This window comes from Poromitra crassiceps (assembly GCF_964638095.1).
Source record: "Poromitra crassiceps genome assembly, contig: HAP1_SCAFFOLD_202, whole genome shotgun sequence".
NCBI classification, from domain to species: domain Eukaryota; kingdom Metazoa; phylum Chordata; class Actinopteri; order Beryciformes; family Melamphaidae; genus Poromitra; species Poromitra crassiceps.
Genome location: NW_028152183.1, coordinates 100,266 through 120,456, shown reverse-complemented (window position 1 = coordinate 120,456; position 20,191 = coordinate 100,266).

The window sequence follows — 20,191 nt, the reverse complement described above, 5'->3', positions numbered from 1 at the left end:
TGCGTGCAGGACTGCAGGTCTCCTCCGAGAGAGAGAGAGAGAGAGAGCGAGAGAGAGAGGGAGGGAAACGGAGAGAGAGAGAAGGAAAGAGAGATGGAGTGTGTGTGTGTGTGTGTTCGCTCGTTGCTCAGCGCATACTGACAGAGAGGAAGAGAGACTGCCGCTGCGAGTGCACAGCGCTACTGTGTGTGTGTGTGTGTGTGTGTGTGTGTGCGCGTGCGTGCGTGTGATTCGATTAAATCGTATGACGTGATAAGATCATTCATTTTAGCACCGCGCGCACCGCTCTCTTCAATGAGGAAGTGGAAATCCAGACCTTGTAGAAAAGTGGCGATTTTGGGGGTTTGGGTTGAAACTAATGTCTCCTACTTTCTGAGGCACACAATTACTCACATAAGACCCTAAATTGAATAGTTAGAAGGTTTTTGTGGGTTTTGGTTTCCAGGGACTTTAAATGATAAACAAAAGGTCTCCACTCCTCCTCAGAAAGGCATCTAACTCTGTGAAGGACAAAGTCTTGCCTAAAACATTATGAAGCTAACATCTCACTCATTTAAAAAAAAAGGGGAAGGATGAAGCTGATCCGGCCAGCTACAGACCTCTAGCGCTCCAGAATTTTGACAGAAAGGTAATCACTAAAACGCTGGCTACCCAGCTAAATAAACATTTGTCATCCATTATTCATCCCGATCAGACAGAGTTCATCCTGAATAGGTTTTCTTTCTCTGTCCTGGTCCTGGTCACTGCACTAGTACCTCCTCTGGTGGGTCGGGGGGCCTGTCCGCTGTGCCCTAGGGGGGGAACTTGGGGGGGCTTACCAGTGTTTAGGCATTATTACTGGGCTACCAATGTTAGGGCTCTGGGGCCCTATCTTCCGACAGGCGCTATCCCCTAATAGCGCTTGCGCACCTGTTTGCGCGTGCCTTATAGCAGGGAAGATAGCATTCCGCCTTGCGCCATCTGCCAGTGTTCTGCCGAGTTTTGCTCCCCCGCCCAGCAGCAAAAAAACAGCATCCCCACCTCACGGGAGCGTACTTGTAATGATTTATACAGAAATTTAACTGTTTAAAAGTGATATAATTGTCTGTTAGACGTGACCTCCCTGATTTCTAAGTTAAAACAGCCCCGAAATATGTTGGAGATGCAATTCTCGGCCGGGATGCGGAAAGGTTCACGGCACGTGTCGCAAGCGCAAATTAGAGCCGTGCCAAAATCATCTGCGCCCCAAAATGCCTGCGCAAATGGGATTTGGGCGGTCTTAACTACCAGAACTATTCACAGGCGTGGCCAGGCAAGGCTGGGCATTACGTCAATCAAAACCAATCAGATTCCCGTCTCGCAATGGCTGTTTGCGCGAGGCGTGCAATATGCTGTAATTCTCTCCATGCGTAATAGAGTGTACTCACTCATGCGAGGACAGAGAGAGCTTATTGACAGATCGTCTGTGGTGCCAACGACCCTCCGGGTGGTTATGAAGGTAAATAGCCTATGTCCATTGTCCAACAAGTTTTCTCAATTCATTTCCCTCTTTGCGATGTGATAAAAGTTTCTCAGTGAGTTATAGTTGATTGCCTCACTGAATTATCTGCCAATACCCAATTTTAGCAGCATCATTTGATGTCCTGGCATGTCAAGGCTGTGCGTAATGACATATCCAAAAGGAATTATTTTTTGCACTGCGCTGCGCTGCACGGAGATTATGGTGCGCGACCCAGCGCAGAGAGGTATTTGCGCATAAGAGGTCCTTTTCAAAGCTTAGTGCAAAGTAATTGCGCGCTGCTGACGATAGCATAATGCCATCTATCACCACATTTTAGCGCTGAAACGCCTGCTTTGGCTTGTGGCAGCCAATGCCCAGTACAATTATCACAGGCATGCGCTTGTGTCCGCCCCTAATTTGCATTGCGCACGGCGTTAAACGGGCGCAAGCGCTAAATTAGCACGTTTGGGAAGATAGGGCCCCTGATGTTTTGGCGACAAGGGATTCCTGGCAATTTAACTCACGGGGCCCGTTATTTTTGTTGTCACTCTAAACTTTGTTTCCTCTAATTATTTATTCAATTCAAATGTTACTCTTGAGCCAATAAGCTGAATTCAAGTTCACTTTGCTTATTGAGCCTATTTTGTTTTATCACTATATCACCCTTGATCAATTCTCATGAATCTTATATCATAAAAAAAAAATATATGTCTATATAGGCTATAGGCTACATATATGTGCACTGTCAGAGTAGCGACAGCGTTATTAACCACAGACCAGACTATAAAAAAATATATAAACACTGCCGTCTTTCATGCATGCTAACAAGTGAATCTGTCTGACCACAGACTGTAGAAAGAGATGCAGGATAGCCAAGCGAATGTGATTGGATGAACAACGTTTGATGCTAGCCTAGGCCAATCAGAGGCAGACATGGGTGGGTCATGCTTTCGCCATCCTGGGGGGAAGAAATATTGCGGCCCTCACATCCGAAGGAACAGGTAGGTCCATGGACCTGTATGCCTGAGCGATGGCTTCCACAATCCATTTCAAAAGCCCCTGTTTCGACAAGGTGGCGCCCTTCCTGGACCCGCCCAAGCAAACTAACAGGCAGAAGCCTTTGTAGTGACAGAAGCCCGCCGTCACCTCCAGATACTGAAGAGTCCTCACTGGCCACAGCTGTGCTGCTTCAGGCAACGTGCCCGACACATTACATACATTACATTACGTCATTCAGCAGACACTTTTATCCAAAGCAACAAACAATATCACATTCTGTCAACAGTAGAGAAAGCAACTATGCAACACAATCTATGACAGCTATGAGTTTTTGAAGGAATAGACTAGCACTTGTAGAAAGTAGTTTGAGAAGGAATAAGTCACATTAGTTGGATTTTTTTTTAGAAGAGAGAGAAAGATGTTAATTCAAGACGGGCGCAGGTGGAGCCTGAACATAGGCGGAGTTTGACTTTTATACTTGGGGGGGCCACCAGACAGGGCTGCAAGGAAGGGGGGGGGGGACTTTGCCGGCCAGGGAAATGTTTTTGCTGTTTGAAAGTTTGAAACCAGATTTAGAGGAATTATTACTGTACAATAATTACAACAATTAGTCTCTGAATAATAAAGTAGTATTATAAGCTGCTACTACTACTACTACTACAACTAATAATAATAATAAAATAATAATTATTGTTATTGTTGTTTTATTATTATTGTTAGTGGTATTAAAGCAGCTACGAGCAAGATTTTCGATTGTTATTAAACAGTATAATTATAATATTGATGCATCACATCTTACCTATAATTTTAGCTGAGACCAAAGCCGTGTGAATCGGAGATTGCTCTCTTGATGATTATAGAGTCTGTGTCTGTCTACCGGCGGGCTGGATAAACCCGGAAGTGAAACGAAACGGCTTACAGCAGCTGCCTGCCTTCAACCGTTTCGCTCTGCCTAGCAACAGACCATAAACACAGAGAACGCCATGCAGGGGCTTGCTACTCTCGCGAACATCTCTCGTTATATTCTAAAAGTTTGTCTGGAAGTAATTTTGTTATTTTGTGGTTATGGCCGAAGTGGCTGCCGCAAACCGTTTCATTTCACTTCCTGATCTGCCCCGGCCGCAGACAGACTAATCGTCAAGACAACACTGGCCGATTCGGGAGGTACGGTGGTGCAGTGGTTAGCACTATCGCCTCACAGCTCGAAGGTCGCGGGTTCGATTCCCACCTGGGGACGAGGTGAACGCTGAAGGAATGCGTGCCCGTCCACACACCGCATGTCCTCGAGTGCAAGGACTCGGGGTCGGCAAAATGGCCTTTCTGTGTGGAGTTTGCATGTTCTCCCCGTGCCTCCCGGGGGTTTCCTTCATATAGGAACCCCCTTCACAAAAACATGCAACATCCTGGCTGCTAATGTGGTTCCTCCTCTGATCATTAAGGGCGCCTGTTCAGAGGGAGGGGAACTGGTTGGAATAGCGTGAACCTCCCACGTGCTATGTCCTACCGGTGAAGCTTCCTCTGGCAGGTGAAAAGAAGCGGCCTTGTGACTGCCCATGTCTCGGAGGAAGCATGGAGCCAGTCTCGGCTCTCCCAAGATCGGCAGAGGAGAGAGTAGCAACCAGGATTGAGATAAAATGAGCACTAATGGGGGATAAAAAATGGGATAAAAAATCGGGGGGGGGGAAAAAAAACACTGGCCGATTCACTCGGGGTTCAAGCGAGACTACTCGGCGTTGGTCTCGTCTACTATTAGAGGTAAGATGTGATGCATCGATATTAAATTTAGACTGTTTAATAACAATCGAAAATCTTGCTCGTAGCTGCTTTAATAAGAGTAATTATTGTAATTATTGTTAAGTATAAGAATGGAAATATAAGAAATATTAGAATATGAGTAGAATTACAAAACATCAATACTCATTATTGTATGTTTAGTAATATAATGATGTACACTACATTTACATGTAATGTACATTTAGATTATATAGCGCTTCACTGTTGCTTTTGACCCAAAGACACTTTACAAACACACGATAAAGCAACTTTAATAAAGAGAGAAATTATTAAAATAGATAAGGGGGAGAGAGAAAAAAGATTATAGGTCAAAAGCAACAAAAGGTGGGTTTTGAAGGCTTTTTTGGGGGTGGGGAAGATGACATATGAGTATGAAAGACAAGGGCCTATCGTCGTACGGCGCTATCGTTTGCGCTGCGTTTGCACGCCTCTTATTGCTATCTTCCCAGTGTCTTAACCCAGCAAGCACGGACGGGCCGGGACGAATCGAGAGAGCCCCATCAGGGCCAGCTCAAGTCATATCATGACGAGTCAGATCTGGCCCAGATTATCACTGTATCACTATCCAACTAATTTCACTCACCACTGAAATATCCATGAGGATAACTAAATGGTTGCAATCAATCACGTATTTCTTATTCTGGGCTATTTTTTATTTTATCCAAAATCAGAGAGATCAGCACTTGCATGTAGACACTGGAGAATCTGCGCTGATTAACAAACTGTTTATTCGTGGAAGTGGGACTACAAGGAGATGAATTGCAGGGGAATCCAATTGTCTCACTTGCATATCGTGTTGCCAGATTGTTTTGAAAGAGAGAAAATACACTGCGAGGCGTAAACTATACATTTGAGTTGGGAGTTGCATGCTGTAGCATTGTGCGTTAATGTGTTTCGGGGTTCTGTTTACACAGATTGTAGACGGTTACACTGTGATGTGCGATCCACAAAGACTTGACGCCAACGTTTTAAATAAAAAACAAGTTCCAGATTAAGGTATGAATTAAATTAGCTTTCGTTTTTATTAAAACTGTCCCGACTCATACCGGTATAAAAAGAACAAGGGGTCCATGTTTTGAAACGGGAGGCTATATTACTCCAACGTACAGCGGAATCTTTCAGTGAACAGATAGTGTAGTGGTAGAAGCCGGCCGGAATCCCACTCACGGCAGTATTATATTTTTTGAAAATGTAGCATGAATTGTTAATCTGGACATAATTATAGCTTTACATATAAATCTGCTGAATATACACTGTGTACATAGCAGAATAACTGAACATGCCCATTCATGGTAATGGTCATATTTCGACGTCAGCTTGACGTTCCCGCGTAGACATCTAAATCATCCCCAAACCAGCATGTGATTTGGCCATGTCCTGGACGTCACTGAAATACGTCATCACAACGTTACCATGACGTAATTTTGCTTGCTGGGAAGCTATCGTCTGCCTCCACCGTCCAGTTTTGCGCTGGGATGACACAGGTGTAGGCGTGGCCCAGGCGTGTCAGTGGGCCTCTAGCCTATCATGTGTCTTGCGCAAGTGTCATTTAGCGCTGTGGGGAAGATACCGTCGGTATGTGCCGAGCGCAAAGAGAGGTTTGGGCCTTGCCCGTTCCAAAATAGGCGTTCCAGCGCAATGTGTTAGAAAAAGGGCCTTGGGTGCTCTCAATTTTAACACCAGCAAATAGCTGGTCTTAGCGCAAACAACCCCACTACGCCAGGCGTACGCCTGAGCGCAGACAGTATTCTCCGTGTAGTGCAGGAAATCCTTGCTTGGATACATTTACGCACGGCATGGATGTCACTCTCCTCGCGCCTGCACACACTCTTCTCTCCTCGGAATGCCATGTTGATTTTCGGGATTTTCATCAATTATCGAAAATCGATAATTGATCGTTAAAGGATTGGAATCGATCCTGTGGCATTTGGATTGATTTTTTAATTAGGTATTTAAAAAAAAAAAAAAAAAAAAAAAATTGGACTGGGTTTGGCTGGAATTCGTTCCTCCTCGCCCCACTCCATTGCACAGCCGACTAACGTGAGGTGGAGCTTCATATAGTCTCTAGTTTTCTGGCTGGGCACGGGCCTTTGTGCCAACAAAACTGTTTTAAACATGGGAAATTCACACCGGGGACAGCAGTGTTGGAGAGGAGACACATTGAAATAAAGAGTTAATTGAGGAGAACACGTTGTCTTTCGTATTTTCTGCCATAGGCATTCATTTTGTAAAAAAAAAAATATATATATATATATATATATATACCGTATATTGAAATTTTTCTAAGTATTAATATGATCGATAATCGATAATTGATCGTTAATTTTCACCGATTATCGATTTTGGAAAATTTTCAAAATGAACATCCCTATTTTCAACTATAGCCTACATTGCAGAAAAAACACACCTTGATTTAAAAATGAGAATTCATTTGTCATGGTTTTATTAGGCTACATAATTCCCGACCATACAGGTTTGTGGTGTGAGGTAACAGTAGATTGCTTTTGAGAAAGTTGTGAAGATGTTGCGCCAAGCTGCCTCTGCCCACCCTGGCCGGCCCAAAGCACCCAGGGCACCGACCCGTAGTGTCCGGCCAGTACAGTAACCTCTTTCCCTGCAATTGCACGCATGCAAGACCAGCTTCTCCACAGCGCGGATGGCGTGACCGCAGTCGGCTTAACCAGAGTGGACAATTCTGACACAGGCTATTGAAATAGGCTAGAAGTAAAATCTCACACATTCCTACCCTATTAAAGAAACAAATATTTTTAGATGTGTAGGCCTATGTTATAGCCTATATGAACGTATGGACATCACTGCGTAATTGCGCGGCGGCCTTCTCTCTCTTCCCTCTCTCGTTCTCTCTCTCCCCGCCCTCTCTCTCTCGCTCTGTCTCTGTCTCTCTCTCACCCTCTCTCTTTTCTCTCTCTCTTTCTCTGCTTGCTCTCAGCAAGAAAGAAGCTGGTGACGTGATGGCGATGACGCTGTGGCTTTTAAGGGGAGTGATCTCACCTTGTGAATCCTTTATGGGCATAAACACGCCTATGGACGTTTGCGCTGAGATGACGTGAAGCGCAGCGGGCCGACACGCCCACAATTAGGGCTTTGCGCCGGGCCCGGCGCCACGAGGGGGCACCAGGGGGCTTTGCACCCTCCGTTCAATTTTCTGCCCCCTCACTTTATTATTATTCTTTTTTTTTAGAATAGTTAATCTATAAAGGCCACTTAGGCAATGTTTGTACCTGACATGTTTCGGCTGCTGTTTCTGCAGTCTTCATCAAATTTGATCAGTTTAAGTTGATGTAGGCTACCCCCTATAAACATAGCTCTGTTGTTTCAGAATTGGCAGTGAAGTGCTATTTCCTGTGCTTTGGTGCCAGAGATGTAGCTATTTATTAAATTTGAACCTCACTGCATGTTGTAGTGATCATGACGTGATTAAAACACACACACACACACACACACACACACACACACACACACACACACACACACACACACACACACACACACACACACAGAGAAATCAGCTGCACCCAAGCACACAGCATGCCATGAGCAGAGACGGAGACAACGCATCTGATCACTTTATTTCTTTAATTTAATGAACCTGGCACTGACTGGCTATTATTTTGTTGTATATTTTTGTTGATTTTTGCAGCAATTGTTTATTCTATGACTTTTCATAGACATATATGTTCAGAGTGCTCCAGACAGATCCCGCATTTCACGTTATGCAAAGCTCAGCTCTATTAATGCCTTAATCAGCTGCTGTGAAATAAATGTTTTATTTGATTTTGAATAGTAGTCTTTCTTGTGTTGTTATTGTGCTTTTCAGAGGTTATTATGGTTAAAAACTCCAGAAATAGGCATAGCGGGTATGTAACCTATGTTTTACGATATAAAAATATCAGCCCCCTCCCCAGTTATAACCCCTAAGTAATTTCATCCTGGCGCCGGCCCTGCTTTGCGCGGCGCTATTCCAGGCCAAAATGGGCGCTAATGCAAAATTACCGCTGTTGGAAAGATAGAGCCCAAAGAGTTTTGGCCTGTCAGTGGCCCCCTGTCACAGCTTTAGCAAAGAGATACCTGTGATGCTTGTCAAAGTGGATATAATTTTTTTTATCATATTCAGCCAGACATTGACAATGACATGACATTTTTTTTACTGGGTTCTGGCCTCCCTGGACCCCCATTAACTCCGCCCATGAGCCTGAAAAGGTGTTTTTAGTCATCGCCGAAAGATGGGCAGTGATTCGGCCATCCTTCCCGAAGGGGGGAGCTTGTTCCAGCATTGTGGCCGCAGGGACGAGAAGAGTCACGATCGGGATGAGCGACTTTTGAGCCCACGAGGCTGCAAGGGTGGAGTTTGGACCCCTGGCCGAAGTGTACGCCGCTAGCTCAATGCCCTGATTGGCAAAAGCAGGGCACAGCATCTTGGATAAAAAGGAGGGTTTGGGTCAGAGGACCACTCCTGACCCATCGGGTCTCCAGCGCATACAGACCAGGCCTGTGTGCTGAGACGAGGGTCAACAACAGCGCAGTGTTAACTGACAGCCATTTCAGATCCACCTGTCCAAGAGCCGTGAACGGGGGCTGGCAGAAGCCCTCAAGCACCTCAGCAGCAAGTCCGATGAAGGGAACCTCTTTACCTGCTGTTCCCACAGAGCCCCCCTCAGGAAATGGTCCACGATGTTCAGCGCAGCAAAGGTTCAGTGACCTTCCCCAACATGCTGAGCCGATATCACGGCTACATAAACCCTAATGGTGGCGGCCGCTCAGCCAGCATCCAGTAGGGACTATAGAAACAACATTGCCATTGGGCAAAGACTACCAGTTAGGATCTGTGTTCCAGGCTTCACACCACTCGCTTAAGAGTTTCCATTCATTGGCATATGCCTGTCTGGTGAAGGACGACCTGGCATTCAGGACGATCCACACCACCGCTGAGTCATACATACAGCTTCATGCGCTCTGGTCATGGATACCTAACTGCGACAGTAGGTCTTGCCTCCTCGGGAAAGCCCACAGCTCCCTATTGAGGAGTCTGAGTAGCACAGGAACCCAGAGTGCTCTGGACCAGTACAGCAGCATGCTGTGGCCGTCCCTCTGGACCCTGCATAGCATCGGCCAGCACATGTTGCCCCAGCGGCCCTGTGAACCACAGACGGCAATGAGTGGAGGCCTCTGATGCGAAGAGGTTGACAACCCTGGTGACTTACGTAGCAGACTGCTGAGGTGCTGTCTCACCTAACAAGGACACATTTGCCCCAAAGGGATACCCCAAAGCCCTGTGTGAGAGGCGAGCCAGGAAAATGGCGCAGAGTTTGAGTACATTTATGTGCTCCTGTCACCATTGTGCACTCCAGAGCCCCCTCGCCACCGTGTGGCGCCAAACCACCACCCTCCATGGTCACCTTTCTCTCCAAGAGGTGATTGCCCCTAAGGGGGCACTCTCGAGCAGATATTGCCAGCTCCTCCATTGACTGTGGCTGAGGGAGCACCGTCTGGACACAGGAACCATCCTGTGACTCTGCCGGCAGGGGTCCAGGCACAGGCCGTGCAGGAGGCCCAGCGGGACCACCGTTGATGCCACCGCCAGTATGGGTCCAGCCTAACTGAAAATATGTGCATTTCAAGGTTGATCGAGGTGAACCAGGCATCCTGCCCGATCGCCCTCAGGACGTCCATGGTACCCAACATGCGGAATGGTAACACCTTCACAAACTGGTTTAGCCCCCCCCCCCATCCAGTATGGGCCTCATCCCGTCACCTTTTCTGGGGACTAGAAGGTACATGGAGTAAACCCCACCTTGCTGTGTCCGCTGATCCAAGGTCCCCCAGGAAGGTGGCTAATTTTTAGAGGGAGGCCTGCCCATGAAGGGTGGAGCCCCTACTCAGATTGGCAAAGTGTCACCTGAAGTCTGCCACATGGACGCTGTGCTCCAGCGCCTGCTGGACTGCCGGTCCAGACCCCCCTCCTGGTATCACAGGGAGATGAAGGAGGGTCCTCCTGCAGTTCTCTGATAACCTAGTCTTTTAAATTGACAAAATCTTTATGTGGACCATGGCACATGGCACATGTCACATGTCACATCATGTGGACCATGGCACAATTCAAACGGGATCAAAAATGTATAGTCTCTCGCCGTTCACATTGTTTTAATACCTTGGTACACATGGTAAGCAGTGTTGGTGGTCGTTACCATTGACTGTAAATATATGGACATAATGAGCGTGACGGCAAAATGAAGCCTTGAAGCTCGCGCTAACTGGTAATGTTTGATTGGATGAATGGATTTTCCTGGAGCATTGTGGGATATCTGTTCAAATCTGGAGCGGCGAAGGGGCGTGAGTCGGGGGAGTGTCTGAATTGCTCTCCGAAAAATGTTACCGCCATCTTGTTGTCCGCTTATGCTGCTGTATGCTATGCTGCTGCTGCTCTGGACCATGGATCTAGCTCTGGACGACTGGTTACTTGCTAGCGTTCTTGCTCAGCTGTTGCTACAGTCTATGCTAGCTCTTGCTACACTACTGTACTACTAGGGATGCAGGGGTCAACCGGTTTGACTATTAACCGTGATTTAAAACGTCACGGTTATATAACCGCAGAGGCTCCGCTACACCGAGTGTTTTGTTTCACAACAGTCCGTCAGGTTAAACTCCCGTGCGGCGCAGACAGCGCTGGAAGGAGAGGAACCTGTCTCTCTCACTTCGTTTCCGCACGGACTATTTAGCGGAAGCACCAAACACAGGCAGCTGCATGTCTCCCAGTAGTAGCCAGTCTGTAGCCTAGCCATGGACACCAGCCCAACATAAATGTTGCAATACATGTCCCGCAAGGTTTCTGAGATTAGGGGAAAGTCTGAGCTGGTGTTATGTTAAACCAAACGTGGGGAGGAGGCAGCGGATTTGTTTAGCGTTAACACACAGTCAATGGCGTTAACGTTAGCTGTTAGCTGGCCGTGGCCTAGCGTACATAGTTCAACAGGCAGCGGTCCTCAACTCGTTGTGACAAAACATCCCCGCATTTAAAGCACTTCATACTCCCAGAGCTGGCGTAAACCATAGAGAACCTCATGCTTTACCTGAAAAGAAACGTCCAGGGTTTGTGTCTTAACTCCAAAAGCAACCCGCTGACGTTACATGTAGGCCTAAGCTAATATGAAGCTAACGTAGCTAGCTGCTTGGCAGTCATGATCTGACTGAGACCAATAATAAGGAAAACAAATGCGTACATTTACATAAAAAACACCAGTCAACATCACAGTGTTGTTTCTTTAATCTAGAGGGAGCATTTTTCACTAAAAAGTGAAACAACACATGATGGCTTATAGTGAGGCTTTCCATGCCTGCCCCATCACTCAATAGAACTGACCTCAATGCAAAATTCAGACGGCCCATTTAGTTAGTCTAAATTACTATGCCTTTTGTGTTTTATCTGCAGACTAAGCAGCTATAGGCTTTCGCTTCTATAAAAGCCTTTATTTTTTGTATTGAATATTGAGTGATACACTTTACTAAAACAATTATATTATATCAGAAGTGTTGTTTGTTTTGTGTTCACAATAGTGATGTCAGTTAGATTTGGTTAGGTCAGAGCTATGGAATATTAAATCATCTTTGCTCACTACATCTGCCCTTTCTTCCTTTCTTTTTTTTTCTCCCAGGTGTGCGTAAAATAGGCTACAGGTTAAGAACTTATTTTTTTAAAGACAAACATGTGAAATCGGTTTATCGTATCGGTTATCGGCCAGGAGAATATTTATCGGTTAGCGTATACTATCGGCTGTAAAAATCCATAATCGTGCATCCCTAATTAGGGATGTTCATTTAGAAAATTTTCCAAAATCGATAATCGGTGAAAATTAACAATCAATTATCGATTATCGATCATATTAATACTTAGAAAATTTTCAGATTTTTTTTTTTTTTTAACAAAATGAATGCCTATCGCAGAAAATACGAAAGACAACGTGTTCTCCTCAATGAACTCTTTATTTCACTGTGTCTCCTCTCCAACACTGCTGTCCCCGGTGTGAATTCCCCATGTTTAAAACAGTTTTGTTGGCACAAAGGCCCGTGCCCAGCCAGAAAACTAGAGACTATATGAAGCTCCACCTCACGTTAGTCGGCTGTGCAATGGAGTGGGGCGAGGAGGAACGAATTCCACCCAAACCTAGTCAAAAAAATAAATAAAAATAAAATAAATAAAAATAAAAATCGATCCAAATGCCACAGGATCGATTCCAATCCTTAACACGTTAAGTGCCATAGCCGAGATATCTCGTCTTACATAATCCAACGCTTGAGTGCCAGAGCCGAGATATCTCGTCTTACATAAACATTTTTTTTTTTTGACGGTGGGACATCAATCAACAACTTTTACATCTTCGAGATCACTATTGGAGCAAGAGAATGTGTATAATCTATTTTACCGACCCACTAAGTGTTGACAGTGCTCCCCCAGACGAGCGAAATCAAAGAAAAAACTGCCGCGGGAGCAAGCCATTCAAGGAAATGGCGAGGCGATTTTACAGTAATCCATTCCAGACTTGTCTTGCCCGAGAGCGGCCGCGCGCAGGCAGCAGCACACAGAGAGCGGAGAGCGATTTGCAAAATAGATTATAGGTGAAACACACTTTGAAACACCTCAGAAAGGCCAGAATCAACATCTGCCCATCGCCCACGCATTCCCCGGCCCATCTTGACTCGCACAAGGAGCGTCCGCACGCAGGCAAGCAGGCAGGCAGGCACGCAGGCAGGCAGGCAGGCAGCAGCAACGCGCTTCTGACACGCCCGCTGTAGAGCCAGGAGGAAGGAGGAGAAGACACACGGAGGGAGGAGTTTGAATGAGAGGGGTGTTTCCTGTTGTTATGGAGGAAATTACTGTTCAAAACTATTGTTTAGAATGTCTGACGGTCTTACTGATGCCAAAAATGAATGGTTAAAGTGACTGTTCTATCGAATTTCACAAAAAGCCATTTATCTCTGAATAAATTTCCAGACGCTGAAACCATGCTGTACTCAACGGCTAATATCTACATAACTACTAACTCTGCAAACTAACTCTTTTAGACAGAGAAAGCACACATTCTATTAGTTATTTTTAGATGATTGGTGTTCATGAATTCTTAACAGAAAATAATCCTCGGCTCTTGTAAAATGAGCCAGAATCCTCAAAAAAAAAACTGGCACAACTTACCTACAGGATGAAAAAATGGCTGGCACTCAATGTGTTAACGATCAATTATCGACTTTCGATAATTGATGAATATCCCTATCCCTAATTTTGGTTACTGTATTATTAGTCTTCCGGAAGGCAGCAACTGTTAAGATTGTAGGGGAAATACAATAAAACGTTAGGGTTGTACTACAACCCAGGTTTTACGAGTGAGAACGAGAGCTCTCACTCTAGTGCCTAGTTCGCTGCTTACGCAGCCAATGGAAGATTGTCATTTTGCTCCACAAAATTACTTTACATTAAAACCGTCCACCCACCCGTAGGTGGCGTGGTGTCCCCTGGGGCTGACGTGGATCCACGTGACTACGTCACGTCCTGTCATCCCAGGGAAACGTCACTCATTCTTCCAGCCAGCTGAGATCCGACGCAAGCAACGACGCATCGACGCAGCAAGGCTGGGTAGTGAGAGCTCTCGTTCTCACTCGTAAAACCTGGGTTGTAGTACAACCCTAACGTTTTACTTCGTTTCGAACTCAAGCTCTCACTCTAGTGCCAAATTCAACCGCCCTTGCTGCCGGGAGCACCCTGCAGGGCGACCCGAAAGGCGTCCGTGAACCACGGCCGTATGGCAACGTTCATGCCTGACCGTCTGACATAGAGTGGCAACGATACTACTTCCTTGCCACCGACAGCACCGCGTGCGCGAACCGCGAACCGGACACGTCGAGACTGTAGTACCTGACAAACGTGTGATGAGAGGACCATGAGGCCACGGCACACATGTCCTCCACCGAAACACCACGCAACAACGCAGAGGATGTCGCAACACCTTGCATAGAATGCGCCTTGATACCCTCCGGGGGTATCTTACCCATGGCAGAGTATGCCAACGCGATCGCCTCCACTATCTAGTGCAAAGTTGGCCAAACTACGGCCCGCGGGCCAACTGCGGCCCGCTGCCCGTTTTTAAGTGGCCCGCCATGAATTTAGGGATTTTTATTTTTTATTTATTTTTTCTAAAAAAGTTTTTCCGTTTTTTCTGTTTCAAAGTTTAAAACGAAAACGAAAACGAAAACGAAAACGGGGGAAAAATCGGGAAAACAAAAACATTAAGAAAAATAAACTGAAAAACAAACAACGGATTCCCCCCATTTCGTTTTTTCAATTTAAAACCATTGAAAATGGGTTATACTTGGGCACCCTGACATTGTCTATTTATTAAAAAACAAAAAAAATACTGAATTAATGTTTAATACTAATGTTATATTAACTCATTCACCGCCAAAGACGTCTTTGACGTGTTATCAGCAATGGCCTTCCCCGCCAAGGACGTGTTTGACGTGTTTTTGTTTTTATTGGTGCAGCGCCTGCAGCAAACACTTGCCCAGCCTGTCACACAGACACAGGTCCCTGCCTTCAAAGGGTAGCCGACAGCACGCGATCAAACACATACCGCAGCTGTTGTTTTGAAATTGAGCGAGAGGAAAAGCAGCAAAACGGGTAACGCTTCCTTGTGCAGACAGGAGAAACTACATTGAAACGCCCTCGGCGCGTTGCACGAGCTGGAGTCGCCTTCCTCTGTGCCAGCCATGAGAAAACGGGAGAAAGTAATCAAGAGATGTGTTTGATCATCGGAGGAATGAGGAAATGATCGATCAGTTTGCGAGGGCGGTGAGGACGTGTTGAATAGCCGAGGAGAAAACGGGAACGATCAAATAGCAGAGTTGATATGACAGGGACGAGGACGAGGACCAGAACAAATCAAAAATAAACACAGGAACAGCTAGGCAGCAGCGGGCAGAAGGCACTCACAGCAGCCCGCTGTCCTTCTCAAGAGCTCTTGGTTCATGAAATCGCTGGGCTGCGTGCCCTCCAGTGTTGCTCCTGGCCAATCCCAGCGCCACAGGGCGTGGTTATTGCTTATCCTATGTTGGGTTAGAAATCTAAAAGGGGGATCGTGTGTGTGTGTGTGTGTGTGTGTGTGTGTGTGTGTGTGTGTGTGTCTGTCTGTCTGTCTGTCTGTCTGTCTGTCGGTGTGTCTGTCTGTCTGTCTGTCTGTCTGTCTGTCTGTCTGCACACTCACACCGAGTAAACTGTATTGTTGAATGTAAAAAAAAAAGCACTTCATGTGTGTATATATATATATATATATATATTTTTTTTTTGTCATTTGTGTCCTAACGAATAATATTTACATGTCTGATGTCAATACAGTTCAAAATAAAAGAATTGAGAGTGAGTTATGCCTGAGATTGTGCCCTTTTACAAAAATGCTTTTTTCTCCCTTTTCTCTTCCCAGACAGGCTTTTTTGGTGAACATGGGGTGTATAAAAAGGGTTATAAGTAGAGTACAGAACATGCTAAAAGCTAACTTTCTTTTTGGGGATGAAAGTAGAGACTTAGATCTTCATTTCGAGGTATTGGACATCACTGTAGTCCTAGTACAGAATTTACTGTGGGTCTTGAAAGATGACCAAACATTATGGAAATACTTGGCCTGTGCCAAAAATGCCAGTCAGATATTGGCAGTGAATGAGTTAAATTATCACTGTCTTAACCTGTTGGCACAGGAAAAGAAAAAATTTCTGGGTTTTCTGGTCCAATTTTTTTGCCGCGAAAACTACCGCACTTAATATTGTTTGGCCCGCGACTCCTTATATTTTTCTGTATGCGGCCCACAACCAAAAAAGTTTGGCCACCCCTGATCTAGTGTGATAAGCGATCCTTGGAAAGGGGCCCACCCTGGGCCTTCTGCCCAAAGCAGACCAACAACTGGTCTGTAGTGCGTGATGAACGCGTCCTGGCCACATAGGCCGAGAGCGCCCTTACAGGGCACAGCATGTGCAAGCGTCTCCCCTCACCCGAACTGAGCGGCGGGGGACAGAATGCTGATAAGTCTATGACCATAGACCTATAGCCGGCATTAATACTCTTGGGTTGGTAAGCCGGGTTAGGTCGCAACGTAACCCTGCGCCCATCATCCCCAAAAACCATACAGGCCTGCTGCACCGAGAGGGCAATCAGGTCACCAACTCTCTTTCCTGACGACAAGGCCAGCAGCAGCGCGGTATTTAAGGACAGAACCTTTAAATCGGCGGAGTCCAAGGGCTCAAACGGATGACCCGTTAGCCCGTCCAGCACCGTAACCAGGTCCCATTTCGGAAAAACGCCCGCGACGGCGGCCGCCGTTTACGCGCCCCCGTCATGAAGCGCAAGACCAAGGGCACGCCCCCACGGGGCTCCCTTCAATTCCCATGTGGCAAGCAGAAATCGCGGCTACGTACACCTTAAGCGACTGCAGGGACTGACCCGCGTCAAGCAGGCTCTGAAGGAAACAGAGAACTGGTCGCACACTGCAGTTCACTGGATCCACACCCTTACTTGTGCACCAACGCGAAAAGACCCGCCACTTGTACGTGTACTGAGTGCGGGTCGAAGCAGCCCTAGCACTCTGAATAGTGCATACCACCTTATCGGGCAAGCCCTGGGCTAGCAACTGGTCCCGTTCAGGAGCAGGACCGCAAACCGAAAACGAAAACGAAAACGAAAACGGGGGAAAAATCGGGAAAACAAAAACATTAAGAAAAATAAACTGAAAAACAAACAACGGATTCCCCCCATTTCGTTTTTTCAATTTAAAACCATTGAAAATGGGTTATACTTGGGCACCCTGACATTGTCTATTTATTAAAAAACAAAAAAAATACTGAATTAATGTTTAATACTAATGTTATATTAAATTATCTCTGTCTTAACCTGTTGGCACAGGAAAAGAAAAAATTTCTGGGTTTTCTGGTCCAATTTTTTTGCCGCGAAAACTACCGCACTTAATATTGTTTGGCCCTTACTTGTGCACCAACGCGAAAAGACCCGCCACTTGTACGTGTACTGAGTGCGGGTCGAAGCAGCCCTAGCACTCTGAATAGTGCATACCACCTTATCGGGCAAGCCCTGGGCTAGCAACTGGTCCCGTTCAGGAGCAGGACCGCAAACCATGTCTGCCTAGGCCAGAACGGGGCCACTAGAACAAGCCGGAGGCGTTGTTCCTTCACCCTGTCCAACACCTGACGGATCAGGGGGATTGGTGGAAACGCATAGAGCCCCTCCCGTGGCCACACGTTCGCTAGTGCGTCGTGTCCCAACGGGGGGCTGTCCTCCTGGATCGAGAACCACAATGGGCAGTGCGTCGCGCGCCGCGATGCGAAGAGATCGACGTGGGCACGACCAAACCTGGCCCAAATTTGTTCCACCACCTGGGGGTGGAGGCACAACTCCGTATGACGGGGATAGCCTCGAGACAGCAGGTCGGCGCCGTAATTCAGCCGTCCCGGCAGATAAACCGCCGAGACTGACAGGAGACGGGGATACGCCCACAGGTGAATCCCCGCCACTAACTGGTTCAGCGCCTTTGACCGCACACCGCCCTGTTTGTTCAGGTGGGCGATCGCCGCCGTATTGTCCGAGCGAATCAGCACATGGTGTCCATGTGTGAGCCGCTGGAAGTGTTACCTCCGCAGGCTGGGGGGACTGCGGAGGCAACGTTCTCCTTCTAGTCCGACCGCACGCGGACTTGTCCGGCAGTGCGGTCCCCCGGAGAGCTCCCAACCAACAATGGGCCCACGGCACCATTGATGGCGGGCTTGTCCTGAAACAGAGCCAGGCGAATCGCCTTCAGCTCTAGCACGTTTATGTGGCGAAGCTCCTGAGCCTCCCACCGGCCGTTCGCCGAAAAATGCCCGCAAATCGCACCCCATCCCCAGAGGGAGGCGTCGGTGCGAATCACCATCCTGAGCAGGACAGGGCCCAACAGAGTACCTCTCGAGAGGTAACGGGGGTCCGCCCATATGGCCAGTGCCTGCCGGGCCTGACCTGTCAGAGGAACCCTGCGATGACGGTCCCCGGCCGGGTCCAGGCGAAGCCTGAGGAACCAGATTTGGACTATGGGCGCATGTGTAGCCTCCCCAGTGGGAGCACATGCAGTGCTGAGGCCATTAGGCCCAACATCACTGTGCACTGATGCACTGACACCGAGGGCACAGACCTAACGTCCTTGGCTTGCTGTCCGCACTGTGCGAGCCTGTCGCTCTGGCGAAAGGCTCGCAGGAAGTCTAGCTCGAGCCCTGGGAAGGTCGCCGCCTGTGCTGGGACGAGGCAACTCTTCTGCCAGTTCACCAAAAACCCTAAGGTTTGCCGGTGATCGGTCACCACCTTGGTATGTTCCGTGGCACAGACCCTTGAGTCGGCCAACTCTATGAGAGCGTCGTCGCGATATACAGTGGTAGACGGATCAATAAGCGTGCCTTACCGCAAGCTGTGTATTGACGCGCGGCGGCATTAAAACTAATTGAGGTGTAGTTGCACCGTTGACCACCAGGTGTCATCTGTGAGCATCCTTGAGATCAAGTGTTGAATGTGACACAATAGGGCGCGCCGGGAAGAAAACAAAAGGTAATTACGGCAGCTAAATAGGCCCCAATATAGCGTTAAAATAAAATAAAAATGTAGGCTATCATGCAAAAAGTAGCCTGTAATGTTAATTTAATTTCGGACCGTCTGAATATGTTTTATTTATAGAGAGGCGAACCAACAACAAGCAGAGAAAGAGAAACGGAGATCTGAGAGTTTCTTCATTGCCCAACCGTGACAGCAGCGAGAAAAAGGGAGCTGGATATATCATTTTTCAAAATGATTTACATGGACTGCGGGCGCTATTAGAAAAGGGTGATGGATTTGTCTTGTCAGCTGACATTTGGACAAATAGGAGAGGGCACAGCTTCCTGGGCATCGTGGCCAGTTTCATTGACGGGACGTTCAAGGGGCACACCGTTCTGTTAGGCTGTGATCACTAGGGTCACCATACCGCTGATCGCATTTACCAAAAGTATGAAAGAATTGGAACGTGCAACGACGTGTTATTCGTGTCATATGCGGGGCAGGTGTTGAAACCGAAAGTAAGACTAGCGCCATCCAGCAGAGAGAGGGAAGGAGGGGATGGTGGGCATGTCTGGACATGTCTGGATGCATGCAGGGGCAGGTGTTGAAGCGAGTCATCCTGGAGCAGATGCAGCAGAAATATGACACTATGCAACCCAGAGGATTATGCGGAAAGCAACTCTTCTGGACCCAAGATACCGGGCGGAAAACATGGATCCCACCGATCTAAGTGATACCCAAGCTGAGCTGGTAGCAGAGATTGTGGCAGCAGTCGGCCCCGCTGCACGCGTGAGAGTGGAGGGTGAAGAAGACGAGTCAGGTGCTGGTGGAAAGATAACCAGGCACGGCTTCCACTCATGGCCGGCTTGGCAGGGAAATATTTGTGTATTTGTGCCACCAGTGTACCATCCGAGCGTGTGTTCAGCACAGCAGGGATTGTTGCAATGCCACTCCGAAGCAAATTATTGCCCGAAAAGGTAAAGCTGTTGGTATTCTTGGCCAGAAACCTGTAATGGTAAAACGAAGCAAAAAGGCTAATGGCTAAAGGCCTATAGCCTATTTAACCAAGCCCAAAATGTTTAATTTCGAATTCCTTTAAGTTTATAAGATCGTGTGGTGGGCTTGTGTTGTTTAAATCCCTGAAGTTCGTTAATACAAGCTTAATTCATTTAAGATAATTGCATAATTCGTTTTGTATTTATTTTACACAGCAATATCTACTGGTTAATTTTACCAGGCTAATTTATTTTTATTTTTGTGTGTGAAATGATGAAGGTTTTCCCAATGTCCCACTGTGTTTT